This window comes from Ornithodoros turicata, chromosome 9 (genome assembly GCF_037126465.1).
Source record: "Ornithodoros turicata isolate Travis chromosome 9, ASM3712646v1, whole genome shotgun sequence".
Classification (NCBI taxonomy): domain Eukaryota; kingdom Metazoa; phylum Arthropoda; class Arachnida; order Ixodida; family Argasidae; genus Ornithodoros; species Ornithodoros turicata.
Genome location: NC_088209.1, coordinates 20,112,596 through 20,131,471, shown reverse-complemented (window position 1 = coordinate 20,131,471; position 18,876 = coordinate 20,112,596). Strand labels below are relative to the sequence as shown.

The 18,876-nt window shown below is 46.0% G+C and overlaps 2 protein-coding genes across 3 annotated transcripts in view; both read left to right on the top strand.

Annotated features, from left to right (window-relative positions):
* The window catches only part of LOC135368305 (protein GPR107-like), a 151,175-nt gene extending 138,626 nt beyond the window's left edge, over nt 1-12,549 (top strand). Inside the window, exon 17 of the mRNA XM_064601489.1 lies at nt 12,539-12,549. The gene's annotated coding sequence lies outside the window, so the exon portion shown is untranslated. The remainder of the gene's footprint in view (nt 1-12,538) is intronic.
* LOC135368307 (frequenin-2-like) overlaps nt 1-18,876 on the top strand; it is a 177,201-nt gene that overhangs the window by 99,952 nt on the left and 58,373 nt on the right. The gene's annotated exons all lie outside the window — the stretch shown is intronic.

Below are 18,876 nucleotides of genomic sequence, written 5' to 3'. Positions count from 1 at the left end.
GATCTGCTGCTTTCATGCTTGGGTTGTTGGCTGTTATCCACGGGCCAGGTCAACACCTTCTATAAGATAACTGAGAAGGCCTCTGCACTATATCAATTGACGTCACGCACCCGGCCCTAGTGCGGCTGTTGGCGATAGATAGATGTGACGTCACCGAAAGAGCGAAGAAGAAAAAAGCACACTCATCAAAAATGTATGGCCCAGGTGCGTGATGTTATCTAGGAGGTGTTGGCCAGGTGCACCCAAAATACTAACAGGATTGCCCAGTTGGTGTGCCATGCCTACGGTACCTACGTGACTGTCTGCACAGCGACTATAGTGAAAGGACTGTCTTTATCTGTATGTCTTCTTATGTCTGTCTGCATCTGTGTCTTTGTCTGTATGCCTGTCTTTACCTAATTTCTGGTGTCTCTCTTTCTTCTTCCTTTTTGTTTGTTTGTATTTGTAGAAAGCCTCCCATCATGGCTAACCTTTCCCTTCCTTTTTTTTTTATGATCATTAACCATAACTCCCCCATCCCCCACTCCCATGATACACATTTCTCCCTCCTTCAGTGTTATACGCGTACCACGTGGTATAGAATGTAATGCGGGACGTAATAATGGCAGCGTGTCGGTAATATTCATGAATTATTCTTGTCTGAGTGAGTGAGTGAGTAGTGAATGAGTGAGTGAGTGAAAAAGAAAAATATGGAGAAAATTGCCACCATATACCAACGTGGAATCCGGCTGCTGAATACCACGTAGACAACTCAGAAGACATGAACGTACTAGACACTTGGAGCGCAAACACTCACATACGAAGAGTCACACAAAGTCACAACAGTCAAAAAAAAAAGAAAAAGAAAAACGGAAACAGAGGCACAAAAGCCAAAACTTATCGTCGGCACCAATTTCACACAGGAACGAGACCAAGGCACGCAGCGCAAACTGACTTTCATGACGGTATGTTATTCGTTGCCCGTAAGCGGAAAACATTCGAACTTTCTCGTTTGAAGATTCCACCTTTTAAACCAGCAGTCCGAAAGGGAAAAAAGAAACAATCCAGGCGTGAGACAGACGAAGCTGAAAATATTCACTCTGTCCTATAGTGTATCCTGCGAAGCAAGCGTGATCAATGTGCCATAGGGAATCAGTGCGGAAAAAGCGAATGTCCTGGCTGTGGGCTTCCTTCATCTTGTATAGCGTAAGCCGCTTCTTTAATTAAAGCCCTGCCGCGTGCGAGAACGCCGAAGGAAATGTCTGAGCCAAACGGAGAAACAAATCGGGACAGGAACCAGAGCGCGTCCCATTTTTTTCCCGTATGTGCCGGTGAAGCTCCCCGTTTGGCTGGAAAAAGTTAGCAGTAAAAGGCAGACCCATCTGCACACAAATCCGAGCTGACATCCCATCGTCGGGATTAATGTGTATAATTTCACGATTTACCCTCGGAGGTTATTATACTTCGTATGACCTCTTTTAATGCGCTCTCGCAGGCTTACGCTGGACATGATGCGCGTAAATATTTTTGAACGTGTTGCACACTGCCTTGTTTTTACTGCACTGCTCTTGAAGGTGTCGTTTTGGGATTATGGCGAAATATCTCTGGTGATGATGATTTCACGAGACTCTTTTTTTGTGAAGAACGGTCTCTGTTGGAAATGTTGGTGGCGCTCGTCCCCGTGTGGTGGACGGATTCGGATTGGTGGGTCTCTGATAGTGAACCACAAATGAAGTGGCAAATTCGGTCACTCATTGCCACTGCAAGTATTTGTTGTCGTTGTTGTTGTTTGTGGTGAAAAGTCCTGAATAGAAATGTCACCCTGCAGGAAATATATATGTATATATACCGTGTATACATACCGTATATACACCCGTATTCAACGTAAGACTGCCTCAAAATGTGGTGCATTGATCATCTGAAAGTTATTCCATTGGAGAGATTGTACTGCGGCGCCACCAGGTGTCGCCTCTCTGTCCTGCAGATTCGGTGCCGCCGCTCTAGTTGTAGGGACGTAAAGTGATGCTGCTAGCTATTGCAGCAAATGGGAACAAGCGGGGCCTACACGTGTGGTTCTCAGGTTGAAGGCGACACTATAAGGCACATTCGAATAGTATGCGGTGCGCCTTCGCATAGCGGAAGTGACGTCATTTTATGCGTAGTCTGAATAGTCCAAAAGTAGCCAACGAAGCCGCACCTCACGAAGTCTGTTGCGATGAAGATTTCGCGATTTGCGCTACGCGCATTCTGTTTATGGGCGCTTCGTATCGCGGACATCCGAACAGAGAACTTCAAAGCAGACGACACTCTTTTCTGGATGTCGTCTGCAAACTGAAATCAGTGGGTGATGCGCCAAAGAGTTCCACATTATGGGCTGCTAGAAACGTAGGTCTATAAAAAGTTGTAGGACACACACTTGTCACAAAGCTCTCGCTGGGTTTGGCCTGGTCGTGCTTCCGCAATTGCGCTAAGAACGCTTGTTCGAATACCCATCGGCGAAGGTGCACCTATGGCGCATAAGAATATTCTACATCCCGTATTGCCTTTCTGTGAGGAAAGATTTACAGGAAACTCAGCCGTAACACTCTCTGGTATTGACGTCGAATATTTACTTGGTCTTCCAATACCACTTTCCAGCGTATTTGCCGAGCGTGCTTTACGCACCAACTACTCCTGTTCCTAGTACGTCGCACTGTTCCGAGGTATGCGGGCTTTCAACCAAGGACATGTCCAGATAGAAGGCCCACCTCGTCGGGAGAATGTGTACGTTATCCATAAAGCCTTCACTGATGTTTACCAAAGTAACTTTCGTCTGAAATCCAATTAAAACTCGCAGCGTCCTCCAGGTATTTTTCCCGTAACGGATCGACGAACGGCGAGGCGTACACGCCGCTGGACGTGGAATGGTTCTTTTCGCGTCGCTTCCACGCGAAGTTCGTTCTACGAAGTCAGTCACCAAATTTCCATTACATGTCGCGGGAGGCGACCGGTAAGGCCTCGGACGCATTAGTTTACTACTTGACTCTTGAGTAAAACTTTGAAACAACGCACTAAATTAGTAGAGTAACATTCATAGTGTTTTAAAGTGAAGAAGGAAATTAAGTTGCCTAGAAGTTATGGCAACTAATCTGAATATTTGAAAGTTATGTACACGAACGAGGAAGGAGAGGATACATGTTGCTTGGACACGCCGGCCTGAGTGCGAGGGATGTTAAATAGATGTGCCGTGACGTGGAGAAAATTAATCCGCAAACCGACCACGTGTGGCGTCTCTCGTGGTCCCAGTTGTCTCGCGATCTAAAGCATCGAATTAGTATTATTATTATTAGTTGATGCTTAATCCAACGTTTTATGAATGATGCTTTCATAGAATTTTTCTTGCTTCCTCGCTGATACTTATTATTATTAACGGTTACTTACTATTGATGCCCAATTGCTATTATTGACATTTAATTCAGTGTTTAGAGACTACGCTTTCCAGATTTCCTCCTGCTGCCACTCTCTTTAATTGCTTATTACTCTTTACCCAGGCATTTATTAGAGTTCGTCTTCGGTACTTTGCACCTGTGTTTACATAAGGATCGTGACCTAACTGCATGCAATTTGTATGGTTACTGGTGTAAATATTTCTCGCAGTGACTGCCAGGTCATGTTCACAAGCTTACTAGTATTAGGCGGACAGCGTTTTTTGTTATAAATCAATGTAATAATAATAATATTATTAGGAGTGTACGACAATTCGAGTTCTTGAATTCGCATCGAATATCTGTCACTCAAAGTATTCGATTTGCGAATCCAACATCTAATAATCGGCTAATGCCGGAATATAAACGACACCACCCCGAAAGTGGGCTTCACCTCATGCTTCCCGGCATGAGGTGAAGCCTGCTTTACAAAATTGCTGGTGCTGCAGGATCACAGGCGGCCCGTTGTTGTATTTTTCTATGCGGAATAGCAAGCCGACGTCCCGTTTGGCTGACCTTTCCTCCTTTTTTTCTTTGTTCTAATAAACATCCCCCACCCCCACCCATCTCTGTTGTTTAACTTAAGAGAGCATTAACCCAATTCAATTGTGTATACTTCGTCTAAGGAATATTCCATTCGGTATTTGGCATCCCCCGCCCCTCGTTAATTCGATTTGGTATTCGATTCGAGTTCAAATATTGTGATTCGCACACCCCTAATTATTATTATTCAAAATCATGTGACTACAACACGTAGTCGATCATACATCTGTAGAACTATTCTCTCCCTGTTCTTTATGCATCCATTCATCCATAGATGATGACGTTGACATGAGGCGTTTCAGCGCTGGAATGCAGTACCCAACTCCGTTGTACGTGAGACATTAGATTAATCATATAAGAATGAAGCGAAATTAGTTCAATAGAGTGCAGTTAAACGGTCATCTGCGTCTGGAAACAGAAACACAGTAACACTAAAGAGCCTGAAGGGAACCGGGAAAGTTACGTAGTTTTCACCCGATACCTTTTGCTAATCCGTGTATACTAATCCCGCAGCTACTAGTCCGAATACTACTATACTAGTCCTACAGCATTGCCGACGCTTGAAAGTACTTTCGGCCGACCAACTCTGTCCCCGCAGGAAGACATACAGCTTAACGTTATGTTTGTTGACTTCTCAGAGCTTTGCGATATTGCGACGTTTCCTGCAATGAACTTTACGCCCCCGACTACGTTAAGCCCAGCGGACCTCCCCCGCGGTTAAGGATTAATCCTCGGAGATGGGATTAGCCTGGCTAAATCGCCTGGAGAAAAGCCACAGGCGAAGATCACCCGTGGCTTAATTGGCGACGGGGGAGGTCTCGAGCAACAATTTTTGTGGATATGTGGTTGTAGTGTTTTTCTCTTTTTTCTTCCCCTTCTTCTACCCCTTTTTCTTGGGATCCACCTTGTAGCGGCTAAACTGCAATCAGCCACGTGTGAGCGCAGGAAAAATATTCCGATAAAAACAAAGCAAAGCTCTTGGGATCGAGTTAATGAAGATTAATTGATAAAGTGCGCGCTCTTCCCCCTATTGCTGTTTCTTCAGGTCGATGGTGTGAAGCGTAATTTTGCGAGTGTGGTGATAAGATTCGCCTGTTTTCTATATTATATTTAATTTACTGTATAGTATTCACTGATACTTCGTTCGCTCTTTCTTCGACCGGTTCGACTGCAGCAACATGAATTTGAAAAACGTGGAGTTTGGTTATTTGAAGTTCAATTAAACTTTGGCCGGGTATAGAAACGTGGAATAGAAGGGAAAAAAAAAAAGAGCGTGAAACAGTGCTTCTGTATTACATTAGCATAGTTTAATAACGCTGTTCCCGGATTCGGTTTGCGAATACTGTTGGAAATCGTTGCGGAATTGAGCTTTGCAATATGCCTCCCTAACCCAAGTACCTCAAATGTGCAAGTATGACGGGATTAAAAGGCACTAGCAAACTTTTTCTGCGCCAGAAAACTCCAAACTCCAAACTAGCAAACTTTTTCTGCTGCAGCTTATTATTTAACTTTAGTACTTTATGCAGCTCCTTTAACACCAACACGAGAGAAAAGGGATTCATCGGTAGCGCCGTTCGTGATTAATGAGCGGAAGAAACCGCCCCCCCCCCCCCAACGTAAGCTTCCCCTCTCCCTCTTCTCCTCAAGCAGCGCCACCATGCGGAGAGGCCTCTCATTGGTTTCCTCAAACAACATTACGCGATGGTCGGACAAAATCGTTTGAGGACACCAATTTGATCACGCTGTGCACCGTCGGGCATTTCGAGAAGGAGAGAAAGAGGGAAAGCTTAGAGTTCGGTTATACTTTCGCTCATAAATTACGTACCACGCAACCGATGAATCACATTCCTTTCGTTTTGTTGTCAAGGTAACGGCATTTTTCATTTCGGGAGAAATTTTTGCACTTTGATGCCCTTTTGCGAAAGCGAAATTAGGAAAGGAAGTCTAGGAAACGACATACATAAAACACCATAAAGACACTATATTTCACATTGTTTCCCCTCGCTTAATGAATACCGTGAGGATTGCCGACGTGCACTATTAATAACCGGCTCATTAAGCAAATTCTCGTGAACGCGCGTTCATAATAAGGACATCTCGGAGTGGTGTCCCCAACTAATGATAGATGTCTGAATCTCGACTATATACTTCCCATCCTGAGCCCGTTGGCCTATTACGTAAATTGGCGGGACTGCCATATCTGCATCCTCACGGGGAATTGATCCAAGAGCAGCGAATTACACGCAGAAAGGTGGTGAATAATAAATAAGGCCACATTGGCAGAAATGTTCAATGTATAAGATGCGCGAGATCAGCCGCCATGTTCAATTCTCATGCCTCTCGGCTCATGGATGGATGGAGCAGCGCTCCCTCTGTGCGTCATTATTAATAAAGCCGTTCCCATCTAAGCAAGGCTTGAGTGCATGAGCGATTCAGCGGACAAGGTCTGTTGCGCCACACACGTGCACACATCGTCAGCCATTCCACGGAATTCAGAATTTCGCTGCCTCCCTTGTCTGGCCCCACTCTGCAGTAAAGACAAGAGATGGGACTTTGGGCACCGAACATTAGGGATGCTGCCTTGGCGGCACTTATGAAATTTGTTCAGAGCTTTGGGATGTACACAACCTTCTAGGATTATCTCTGCATGACCTTGGGATAATTTGAAACTCTGTATGAAATAAGGGGATAAGTCGACTTATCCCTTTTTTGCTATTTTTTTGCTGCAATGACATCTACATATGCAGTATGTACCTGCCAAAGAGAATTTAGGACCCTATTGCAATTTATTTGCCCGCTACAGGAGGGTAAGAAACGGGAAATGCATTTGTGTCAGTGGAACGGACAATCACATCAGGCCCCTTTTCTCGGTTCGGGATTTTTCGACTTATCCCCTTATTACATACAGAGGTTCAATTGTTAATACTGGATAATTGTGAATAGTGGACCTCTAGTGAACATGTGAATAGTGGACATGAGAGTAGAGTACATGAGAAGTTTTTTTTTTTTTTGTTGTCGGGGATGAGGGGGGGGGGGGTGAGAATTTATGTTAGGAGTAGCAGAACAGCTCGTGAAGACGTTCAGTTTCTCCTTTTTTTTTCCTCCTTAAAACAAACAAACAAGAGATAGATGCACGCACGTTATGAACGGGCCGCTATTGGTATGTTGTAAGCGGGGTTGTTAGGTAACTGAGTACGTGCATTTAGATACTTTTTGTGTACCTTGAGTGGAATATCAGACGCAGGGCTCTGATATAGCAAGGGGTCTCGTCCGCACAAATGTTCGAACTCGCATGACGGAGAAGAATATTGAAACGGCAGTGCTCCTTCGTGCAAACAGAAGGTATGCAAGTGAAGAGACGCAAACAGCTTAGATATTTAAAACTGCCCTTTGGGCCTGTTGGTGAATCATTGATGTGGGTAAAAGCGCTAAAACGGAAAACTGCAAAGGGAACGTGAAATCCCCGAGACTTTCCTTATCAGGAAGGCGGGAGACAGGCACATGAGCGCAGCCTCGATTTTATTGGACGAAGGCGAGATGGCTTTTCTGTCTGTTGATCCGCGCGGGGATGTGAACAAACAGTTGAAAGTTTGCCCTCAGTGTCTGTGTCTCGTTCCTTTCCGTTTTAGCGCTTTTACCCACTTCAAAGCTTAGATATGTTGCTGGTTCGTTAATGTGTGCCATCTGGTCAATGTCCAGTCTATTTTCTGCGAATAAAGATATTTAATGGGACATATCTGAGGGGTGTGCAGAATCCATAAAAAAGAGAAAAAAAAAACATTATGCGTTATCACTTCATGTGACCGAAGGTAATCTGCCTTATTTATCGTAATGCAGCTCGCTAGATCATCCCGATCAATTTCACAGAAAAAGTCGCTACAAAAGTGCTGAGGACTTCCCCACCTGTAGGTACTTGAAGGGAGTTACCCTTTTACAGCAGGCAGGGATCGAGTCACTCTCAACACAAGGTGCCCCAAACGCCCTTACGTCCAGGAACTGCCTCCAAGGTCTGGTTAATACGTATCATGATGGTGCTAGAAACCTCTTATTGTCTGAGGTCGCAAAGGTGCGTAGCACATAGTGCTGACCACCATGCATGCATCCTGCAATGGTAGAGGAAGGTGCTGTTAGGGAGCCAGTCCGTGTGGCTGGAGTTCCACATCGATGCCAACAACAACGCTAATAAATACACGTAGTCACGATGAGTGAGGGCACTTGCCAACACATACCAGCAACTCTATAGCATTTATGACAGACGCAGATTGGCGGACGTGTCCTGAAGCTTGCACAAGCATGTCATTTCACAGTTTCTCCAATCCTATACCTGCGATTGTTCCGTATGGGAACGCCTCGCATATATCTCATCAGCTTCGCTGCGACACCCGGCCGCTCCGAAAGCGGAAGGAAAAAGTAATTAGCTGGCGCAGTCGTTCGGAAAGCACTAGCGGTCTCCGTTTGGGAAGGCTTCCCGCTCTATAAGGCAGCGCCGAAACGGGTTCCAATGTGAAACAGTGAGTTCCATTCTAAATGATTCGCGGATCATTTCTTCTCGGATGTTTCCCGGAGGGGCTGTGTTAGAACTAATGGAGAAAGCTTGTTCTGTTTGACCGTACGGAGTGACACAAATTTCTGGTCCTACCAGCTCCACATTTTTTTTCTTTAAACATCCATCCATCCATCCACCCCAGAGGGGGAAACAATGTGGAATGTCTCTGTCTTAATTTTCTTTCTTTCTTTCTTTATTATTTCTTAATTTTATTTATTTATTTATTTCTGGAATAGCAAGCCGACTTCTCGTTTGGCTGACCTGTCCCCCGTTTTTTTTTCCTTTTCGTCTAATAAATATCCCCCCCCCCCTCTCTGTAGAGTCGGTCGCAGTAAAAGCACGTTCGCTATTACCTGATCTAACTCTCATGCGCTGCAGTCACGCTCGTTGGTGGTGGCCAAGGTCGTGCCGGAGACTGGGAGGTGGTGGGTTCGAATCCTACCACCGGCTGTGCTGTCTGAGGCTTTCCCTGCGTTTTCCGAAGACTTTCTACACGAATGTCGGCACAGCTCCCCTTGAAGTCGGCCCAGGACGCATACTAACCCCCCTGTCCCCCACTCCTTCCTGCTGGCGTCTCTCCACCTGTCTACATCTGTACGCCGTTCATAGCCACAGTTGATTCGCGGCGCTAACACGGAAATTTAAAAAAAATCATGCGCTGCACTTTTTTTAAAAAAACGTCTATTGTTGTTTTGAGCAACAATTACGTAAAATGTAAGGTAATAAGATAGACATCTCCATTTTTTTCTTTTACAAATCAATCAATCAAGATAGATATATTTCGTCTGTCTCGAGGACCGCCACAAAAGCTGAATTGCGCAGTTCCTGCTCCCATTCGCGTTGCCGTGAAGACTGTACCGCGCAGTGTCTCATTTCGGAAACAGCTCATTTACGCTGCAGGTTCCGCTAGGTGGAGTGACAAATTGTCTGCAGGCACCGAAGCCTGCTATATTACCTCACAGTCACCCCGTTTAGGAGGTTAATATCTTCTCATACGAGACGTGTCACAAGTGCCTAGGAATGGGGAATGGAGATCATGGGTGGGCGTGGGGGGAGGGGATTATATGTTTATGAGAAAGGAGGCCAGTCAGACGTAAGGTCAACTTGATATTCGGTTGAATTGACTAAGGAATTGACTCCCACGTGTTCGAACTCTACGTTTTTTTTTTCTTTCTTTCTTTCCTCGTTAGTATGAACCCCGTTAATCGGGCATGCTTGCTTTATGACCGTTTCGCCGTCATGTAACAAAAACAACAATGAATGATAAAGTGATGATGAGATGGGATGTTTCCGCGTGGTAGCCACAGGATCCTACCCCACTTCAACGAGGTTAAGATGAGAGGAAGAATTAATGGTGAGTAAAAATCTCCTTTGTCTCAGGAAGTCGGAAAGCCATGCCAGCACTTTCCCAGGCACTTGAAACTGGAGCAACGCATGAAGAACACCAGGGTGATTTTACGTTGTGATACGACCCGCTTGACGTCCAGGAACACAGTCATCACAAATTAAATCCACCCCGTTAGTATGGCAGTTCGCTTAGCCGACAATGACTGAGATTTGTGTCATGAGCATGGTCAACAACAACAACAACAAGAATAGATGCTGACGATGTGCAGGGTCAAACACATATATTATCCTCTCGTTATTATGACACTAGACTAACCCAAAGGAGAGGCCACCACGTACCTCAGACAGAGGGCGACACATGTTAAAGTAGGCCGACAAGGTTTGGGATGACTCGTAATGTTGTTGACCTCAGGGATCACGCATAGCGCTTTTCGAACCGCCAAAGCACTGAGTAACCACAGGACCAGGTCAAACAGTGCTGCTCACGCACACTGTGCTTTTCGAGCGTGACATATTGCGTCTGCACAAAGGTCTCCCGGTAACGCTACGGATGGGGTGCCTGGTGGTGAACCAAGTGGGCCCCACAGTGTCACTGCGAAGGAGGCAAGCGAAGCACTAAAGGTTGCACTGTTGTTCTTTGACCAGTAGTACTTTTATAACGAGTGTGCAATTGACGTGCTATTGACCATTTAGAAAACCTTGATTATTGATAATTGCTCCAAGTAAATGCCCTGTGAGGGCCTTTGGGGTATTTCAATAAGTAAATAAATAAATAGACTTTGGTAACGAACTTTTTTTATAAGATAAATCACCATATCTACGTAGGCTTTTGTTCCGCGTAGTCGCCTGTCCGGAGGGTGCATATTTCGTTAGTATGACAATTCGCTTTATGACCAACATCCACGGGAACGGCGGTGGTCGTATTAACGAGGGTTCACTAACTATTAACTTTACGTATTTTGTTGTTTCATGCGCTTTAACTTGTGTTTTGCTCAACAAGTATTTGCTTCTGGGGCGAGCTACTGTGAACCTTTTGCTTTCATATATTTTCTTTCTTTGCGGAATAGCAAGCCGACGTCCCGTTTGGCTGACCTTTCCCGCGTTTTTTTCCCTTTCGTCTAATAAATATATCCCCCCCTTTTTTGCAGAGTGATGCCCTTCATAGTCCGTGCCTTATCTCCCGACAGATGCTGCGGTATCATATGGTACTACCTTTTGCTCATTTCCTACACATTCGTATGTGACTGAGAAGGGAAATTTTTCTACCAACGAGAAGCACTGACGGACTGGTCACGTTGCTCTGAAATGACCCGTGAAAGCGGTTTGTCGTAGTGGATAAGGTGAACGCTAACCGATCGCAGAACCTCGACACAGTTCACGAACTCAGTTTGTCAGAGAACCACGTAGAATGCCTATTAATTCGACAGAAAACTTTCTATTGACATTAGTTTACCGGTAAAAGCGAGTTACTTAGATTGCACCACGAGACCGAGCAAGCCAGTGTCATACGGCAATGTTTTGGCAACAAAAAAGAAAAAGGAAAGAGAGAAAGGAACAAGAAAAATTTCGTGGTTAAAACGCCTTCCACGGAGAAGATTCAGTGCTCTGAGACACGTTCTTTGACGGGGAAGTTTACGTCCTAACCTAACTGAGATAAATATGTCTGGATGGAGCACTTCACTACAAACAGCCCTCCTGCGACCACTTCGCTGCAAGGAAGAAGTATTTCCAAGGCTATGTGTATTTTCGTGTGGGAGCAGACTTGTGCGTAAGGCGTTACTAGTAATTACGTTACTTGTAATCAATTACTTGTTTGGGTAATTTTTCGAGTAATCAGTTACTTTTCTGAGTAACCGATTACTCTGTATTGATTACTTTTCCGGCAGAGATTTTTCAGATCTTTCAGATGTTCTGCCCCAAGTCAAGCACCTCGTGCCGTCAGCCTTTGTTTTGCCGTTCTACTGTAGCAAGCAGAGGTCATTGTAATATCGTACTGGAATTTCATGGTCTCTCTCCCTAATCTCTTCCTGCACCAGTGTTGTGGTACCTGAAGCTTTGGAGGTTTAGTAAGTCATTGGGAAGTTCCACGCAATGTTCTTCCACAATCGGGTCAACGTCTTCCCGGGCGATAAATACAGTAGACGTATAGATCTACTTGTCCTGCGCGTTTTTGTTTTTCCTGTTATTTCAGCTGTTCCGCTGTTGATCTTTTTTTCTTCTTTCTTTTCTGAGGCACACAAAGACGGGCATAATTTGCGTGAATGCATAGTAACGACCGGGGTAACGCGTTACTTTTCTAATCCTTACTCAATTACATTTGGAGTCGAGTAATTGGTAACGGTAATCAATTACTTTTTCGAGTAACGGGCACAAGTCTGTGTGGGAGCCATCACGTCACCATCCCGTGTGCGTGTGCATGCGTCTGCGCGTGTGTATGTACGTATGTGTGTGTGTGTGTCCAGGCTTACCAATGTGATGTCGTCTGCTTCAAATAAACAGGGCGATTGTCTTGTCATGCCTTCGTACCGTTATCGTGGGCGTCCTCCGACCTACAAAGAACTCCCTACTCTATGATTGATTCTTTGCACAGGGAAAAGCGGAGCGTACTAAGACGTGCGTTCCCTTCCATTCACTGGCCGTGCCGGACGACTGTCCCGAAGGAACTGGCGCCTTTTGAACCCTGCTGCGCTAACGAACTCTGGCTCAAATCCGTAGGGAATGCATGACGCTCTCATGATGGGAAACAACGATAACGGAGCCCCTCCGCCTGCAGCCTATGTCATTGTCCCCGTAACGAGTCGGCATTCTGATCTTTCCTCGTCAAAGGGCCTCTCCGGTCGTTTGGGAAAGTAGGCCCCATAGTTTCAGGCAGAGCACGCGACGTGGTCCCTGGGGATCCCCAGCGGAGGCAGCACGAGATAGCTCCCTCGTATTTCTTTGCATCTCGCTAGTATCGTATGTGAATTTTTCTTTCTTGCTCATACATAGTTTATTTAAACGCGACTGCGAAGAGCGTAACAGTCTGCGGCAAGGGTGCACTTATAGAATAAATAAAATGCAGACGAAAACGAAATGTAAGTGATATTATCTTAAAGTGGAAAGTCCAGCTCCAGCGGCATGGCCGAGCGGTTGAAAGCATCTTGGAGGTGGCGGGATCGAACCCTGTTACCGGCTGTGCTGTCTGAGGTTTTCCTGAGGACTTTCCAGACGAATGACGGCCCAGGACGCATGCTAAACCTCCCTCTTCCCCATTCCTTCCTGCTGTCCTCTCTCCATTTGTCCACGTCTGTACGCAGCTCATAGCCGCAGTTGCTTCGGGTCGCTCACACGGAATAAAAAAAAAGGTCCAGCGATCCAGTGAAGGTAGATTCAAACAAAATACCTCGCCTCAGGTTATGAAGAACAGCGTCTGTTCCAGGTATCGGCCCCATCCCGACCTGAGTCTTTCTTCGTTTAGCCACACTCTTAGAAATGAGGGGGGGGGGGGGGGGGGGTGTCGAGGTAGCTTGCCGTTGTTGGCCGCACTCAAGTGGGCATCGTCACGACTATAGCCAAAAAAAAAAGGAAAAGAAGGTGGGAGAAAGGGGAGTTGAGGACTTCAAAGTGATGTAGAAGCAGGATGACCGGTACTGATGGGACAGAAGCACACTGTAGGTGAGAGGTGCACTAGAGTGGTCTCTTAGAAATGAACTTCACCGCATGGCACGCTCCTAGCCAACCATCATCTCGAATGATATCGTTATCTTCCCTGATTTGTTGAACACGGGGGGCGTACGCCTTTTTTTTTTGTTGTGACAATTATGAACAGCGTAAGTGTCACAGAAAGGCGTACGCCTCCCGTTTTCAACAAATCAGGGAAGATAACGATATCATTCGAGATGATGGTTGGCCAGGAGCGTGCTATTGCGGTGAAGTTTATTTGTAAGTGTGCAGTGTTAGTGCGTCGGAAGGCGTTCACGATAGCAGTTCCGAAAACGTGATAAGCCAATCGCTGTGTTTCTTTGAAACGAGTGACGTCACATTCCTGAGCCTGGCTTTGATAACTTCTTTTATCGTATCGTTTTCGTATAGTTCTTCGGATGTACTGAAATGTATTATCCTAAAGGTACCGTTAAGGAACAAGCATATTTGGTGTCATTTAAGTGGTGGTTGCTTACAAGTACCTCATAGCATGGCACACCTGTGATATTTCGCTCTAAATATTTTTTTTATTTGTCGTCAAAATTGCAGTAAAGTCGGTCGGGGCGACGCCTACACTCTTAAAACAGAACTTCACCGCATAGCACGCCGTCCGCAAACCATTGCCAGGAATGATAGAGTTATCGCTTCTGATTCGAAGAGAGAAAGTGTACGCCTTTTTGTGGCAATTTGGATATATGAAAATTGCCACAAAAAGGCGTACGCCCCCATCTCTCTTCGAATCAGAAGCGATAGCCCTATCATTCGTGGCAATGGTTGACGTGCAGCATGCTATGCGGTGAAGTTCTGTTTTTAGAGTGTAGTGTGAGACAACACTAATTACAGCGGACAACACTGACGCTCAGGTAGCGGGCGAGCATATTTTAGTGTGATCCCCGCGGCTTCATCGTTGACGTCACTGCGTTAGACCCAGTGTTGTGCGCAATCAGCGTAGTTAAGGGCAACCTCCATGGAGCGAATGTACAGCGAAAAAGCTGCGAACTTCGCTCAGCGTCGGACGCCCTGCGCGAGGCGTCAAAAATGTGAGCGTCCGTCGCCGATCTGCCCATGCCAGATATTTTCGCCCAGCGTCCGCGATTCCGGAAGCGTCAACTGCGGATGAACCAATCAAAGTGCTCTTCCACTACGAATCTATGCCAGATCGCCTGCACGTGATCGTCTGGTCTCGTGAATCATCGTCATCGTCCTCTTCTTGCAACTGGATGCTGTCGTCTGCTCGCCATAGTTTCACCAACTGCATCGTTAGAACGTGAGACATTCTCTGTCAAGAAACATGTTTTCCTTTCGCAGTAGTGAATATGCTTTTCGGTACGTTACTGGGCGCATCTTTTCAGACAGTTGTTGGATTTAGTTGAAAAATTTGTGACATTAAATGTACTTTTTCGAGCAATTGATTTCACTAAGCTTTCACCTTATACCCTGGCAACGGTGACATCACAGCATGACTTCCCGACGCCGTCCGCTGGTTTTTCGCTCCATGGAGCTGGTGCCAGCGAACAACTGGCGGCGGAACGCGCGTGGCAGTCTGCCGCGCGAACTTCGTTGCAAAAATTCGCTCCATGGAGGTTGCCCTTTATGTCGCCGTATTTGACGGACCATGGGATTTTGACGTCTACTTCGGCGCAGTGTTGTCAGTTTTCAATTCTGGTCGTCTAAAATAAACTGGGAATGGGAGTAGGACGAAATTTGTGTTTGCAAGAGTGCTGAGTGCCATACCTGCTTTGAAGCATTTTCAGTGGAAGAACGCATGAAGTACAGGCTCAGAATGCATACGGGCACGAAATGTGGAAACGACATACGCGCCCAAGCAAATAACAAAAAAAAGTTTGTCTTCAAGGCTGCTGTTGCGTATGAACCCCACCAGCACGGACTGCTGCGCCGCGCCACTTTCGATGCCGTTTAGTGAAAGTTCGATCAGGACTCTAGTTACGCGGAACGTGATTCAGTAGCGCATCAAGGAGAACAGCACCCCAGCATATAGATCAGACCTTCTGCGATATGGTACGCGTACTCTCGGTGACGTGGCACCTTTACTAATTCGTACAGGGGCCGGACACTCCGTGGTAGGTCGAGCTCAAGCCAGCGTACCACAGAAATGCAACAAGAAGATACCCTTAAATTAAGTTTGGTATAGATTAGTATAGATTGTAAGCAAGTGGAACAAGGGCGACGCTATAGGAAAAGACTCGGGCATATCCTTAGATGTTAACTCTCCGTGGCAGCCGTGCCCTCTTTTCTCTTCTTTCTCATAAACATATCCCACGCGTGGCGCTACGGCCTGTTGGGGCAGGGCCGTTTTGCTGTGTGGTAAGACAATAGTCCAGTGAAAGCAAGCGCAAAAGTCTCAAGTCGAGAGGCGCCCACCTTTCCAACAGATATTGTTCTACTTTGTACTTTGCGACGTTGTATTGTTCTACTGCACCACCGGGTGCTTCGAATGGTTATGAGGTTCCTGACGGCCATCGATTTACTCCAGGAGCGTTTCTTTTTCTTGTTTTCGTTCTCCCTTTGTTCCTGTTTGCACAACCACCCGAGATCCCCTCTGAAATATACTTAACGCATTTCGCCTCATTGTCATGTCAGGCATCTGACGTCTCACGCGTGACGGGATACGGTATGCGCCCCAGTGGTGAAACATTCCCGAGACATCAGTTCAGCACATTGAACTTCATAGACATAGTGTATTATATATCCCATTGATCCCACGCAGGTGCGTTTCGCAACATACATACATACATACGCAACATAATACGCTCTTTCTCGAAAGTAGACATTGCATAACCGCTTTGGACATACGTTTACAGGTTTGACAGGCTGCCGGCCCTTGCATAAAAGACTTCCTTTCGCAACAACCATTCATCTTTCTAATCTTCACTTTCCCAACTCGTCCCAGATGTACGGTGTTGCCACGTAGCATATGGTCCACAGTGACACGCCGGATGTCATTACCGCGGCATCGGGTACCACGTCGTTATCCAGTGCGGTTTTCCTGGCCACATTCTGCCACCAATCTGCTCTGTCTGCAATTGAGTGCGCCTCAACTGACCGTGCGACTATATTAAAGCGTATTCATAATTTCAACATCCCGAATATTTGTCACGAATGAACTGATGTGATGCACACGAATGCTGCCCATTCCAAAGATGTACTTCGACATGATCGCTAAATTGTGCATCGCTGAAGGCTTTCCAAGCGACACGAAAACGTCTTTCATCGACTGCGTCGTTAGCGTGGCCTGCCTTACAACGTCTCTGACTTTAAATATTCTCTCCCTCATCCTCCCTCCCTCACAAAATGTCTCTATATAGTCGAAGCAGCCATTTATGCAGGAAGCTTGGTACGAGTGCCTTTCAAAAGACTGTATAAATAGAAGCCTTCACAGAAAAGGGAATGCATAGAACGCTCTCACAACAAATCTTCGCTCAAAAGCCATCTAAGACTTATACAACCCCATTAAGCTTTACCTGTTCCCACAAAGCCTCAGATAACTGAAGCGACGCGGATTGGGAAAGCCTTACTTTTAAGCCGCTGTGTTCCTCCCACTTCAAAAACATCTCCGACCACTCTTTTGTCGTTCACCAGCGAAAGATGAACAAACTTTTCGTCACGGGAATGCATTGCCTTCTGAACTTCGATCGTTCGCGAGGTTTGTGCGGATAATGGTGTTTCTCTTTTTCTCTTCAGTAGCAGCGAGAGTTTGGGAGGCCTGTTATTGTCGAGATGGATCGCCGTATTTCCAATTTAACCGTCGTTGTTTGATATTTAACTGCGGTTTGATTTAATCTTTCCTTTCTGTGTCAATAAATACGCCTGTAGGAAGCGTGCCATGCTGTTTGCCGAAAATGTTTTTGTTTTGTATGTTTCTGAGAAGTAAGCGAACAGACCACGTCGGAGAGGGGCTGGTCCAGCCTCGCTGCGTTTAATGAAGCGTTGATGCAACGTTGTTAGAAGGTTGCGCAGAAACTGTGCAGCTTGTTAAGGCAGTCTAATAATGCTTCCACCGTTTTAGCTGCTAAATGACGCGATGTAAATTAATGATAACGTTTGTGGGTAAACGAGCAGAGTTGTGAAATGTTGCCACCGGAACTGTGAGGTGCGACCGCGTAGTATAGCCAGAAGTTTTAATGTTTAGCCCGTTTCTTCCCCGAATTTTCACCCCGCATTGTAGGTTGCCTCCTTAGGGTGAAACCCGATTTTTACCCTTCTAAATTGCCCTCACTGAAACGTCTGTACACTAGCTTGTTTGGCACCAAAACGCAATTACATCACCGTTTGTACCAAGCCAGTACAGTTTGTTTGTGTAATAGAGCCCTATTGGTCCCCGAATTTAGCATACCGGAAGTTTTTCCGAATTTAGAGCACATGTTGATTTCCCCGAATTTTGCCCCCCCGAATTGATAAAAAAAATATTTCCCGAAAATTTCAGGCTCTACTTATGAGTGGCGATGTAGTGTGCTCAATTGTGCGTGACCAGTCACTAGCTACATATATATTGCTTTTGGTCGCGGATGCTATATCGACACATGTGGATAAGGTGTGCAGAGGTTTGTCAGTGCTAATAGGACGTGATCAAATAAAGTTGCATAAAACCCTGTCAACTGAACGAAATGTCGCTATGTCGCTTCTGGACCTGTTTATTCTCTTTCCTCCTCCTCTTCCTTCCTGGTACTATCACCGAGTGTTCATGGGAAATACGCTGCGGCGCGAAATTTCTTTTTCCAATCCAGGTATTCCGTAGCAGACGACAGGGTCAATGGCGTCGTCTGCTATGTGCGCAGTAGCCTACGCCACTAACGGTATTCCTGCGCCGTACGAATGCTCAACATAAGACACGGGGGAACATCCGCCCCGTTAGCAGGTTTCCGCTTTTTCTTCCTCTAGAATATTCCGCGGGGGATGTCGCTCGCGGGAGCACACGGTTAAATGGGGCATCAAAGATTCAAAGGGCAAACATTTCTCCTCGCGGAATCAAAGATGTCGTCGTTCGTGATTTATGCCCGAAACGGAAGTGCAGATTACGCCTTTCCCTCTTTTCTCTTTCTCACGGAAGGCCGCAATGCGAAGCGTGCTGTCATTGTCTCCTCAAACGATTTGTCCAATCACCAAGGGAGATCGTTTGAGGGAACCAATGACCGACTGCCCCGCGTTGTCGCGTTTGCTGAGCCAAAGCGCTTGCAAGCTTGCTGGGAAAGCGTCAATCGCGGTTTCGGTCGCGTGTAGATCACGAATAAACGCAATGGATGAATAACGTTCCTTTTGTATTGCGGTCAAGGTAACGGCATATTTTATTCCGCGAAG